Raw genomic sequence first — 1369 nt, 5'->3', positions numbered from 1 at the left:
TGGCAATGCGTGCCACAGTTATCCTTATCTCACTCAGCCCCTCCCCAAAAATACATCCTACAGCAGCACTTGCACTTTAGTCCTATCTAAACTACTTTATGTTGACTCTATCATGAACTATAAGCTTATTAGAAAATTTGTTATAACAGTATTTATAGCATACCACTAATTTATTTTTGCAACCTTTCTTATTGACAGTTCTTAACTTTTGTGATCATTATAAATAAGCAATTCAAATTAAAAATGCAACTATTTGTGAGGACATTTTTAATTAAAATAACTAAATCAAATCAGAGTAAGCATACAAACAACAATTTTGACATTGTACAACAGATTCTTGTATTTATTAACATTTTCACATTTATATACAAATTGTTCTCGTGGTTAAACCAGATATTATTTGAAACTTACCGACGTTAGCAAACTATGTGGAATTCAAATTTGGAAATATTATTTTATTATTAATATTGACCACTTATTAATAATGTTCACAAGGTTTAACTAACCATATATAAATAATGTAATTAAAATATTATAATCCATATATTATTATTCAAGCCAATGGTTCCGGTGGTGGAACAAGTCTTCTCGGTTAAGGACTTTAAAACGTAGGCCCGACATACACATTTGGCTCGTGTGCAATTTAAAGAACTCAGTACAGGTACATCCTCAGAGAAGAGTAGGGGTTACCCCGGTGTACTGCTTCATTCAGTCTAGTCGTTTAATGGTTATGCCATGTAGGATAGCAATTAAGTTCACTTATTGGCATATCCTTGGCGCTCGTACCTAAGAAATGAAATATTACTAATTTTTGACTTGGACTTGTTTGGCCTTGGGAAGTCTGTGCACAGTTTGTTTTCTAGACTCAAAAAGCTGGCCAATGGATCTTTTTCCTTCTTTGCTGTCAAATACTTCACTATTTTAGAATTCACATATTTGGTTTTCACCATTTTCCTTTTTAGTGGTAAACTTGGGGGAATTTTTGTCTTTTGTGGGGTTCCCTTTACTTTATCAGCACACTACTACGACTTCAATGTTATGCAGTAGGTGTTTGCATTGTTTCATCATCTATCGATAAGTTTCCAGTACTTCTGAAACAAAATAAAAAAAATTCTGCTTATAGTAAATTGTAATACGATAAAATATTTTTCAAAAACTGCATCACATAGTCATAAAATGTGTATGCCTATAAAGTTTTTATAATTAATTATTAGTTTCTCTTTCAGTTTTTCAATGAGTTGGAGTCTGAATTTTTTTTTATTGCTAAAATAATGTACTGCTCTTGTGTGAATTATATTACTAGTCAATATAATTTGTTCAGCAAACTATGAACTGGCTAAACAATGATAAGTAAAATAAAATTATTAAT

Source organism: Anneissia japonica, unplaced genomic scaffold (assembly GCF_011630105.1).
Source record: "Anneissia japonica isolate Jap-2015-1 unplaced genomic scaffold, ASM1163010v1 scaffold287882_len63547_cov163, whole genome shotgun sequence".
Taxonomy (NCBI): domain Eukaryota; kingdom Metazoa; phylum Echinodermata; class Crinoidea; order Comatulida; family Comatulidae; genus Anneissia; species Anneissia japonica.
The sequence above is the reverse complement of the archived record's forward strand: the minus strand, read 5'-3'. Positions refer to the sequence as shown.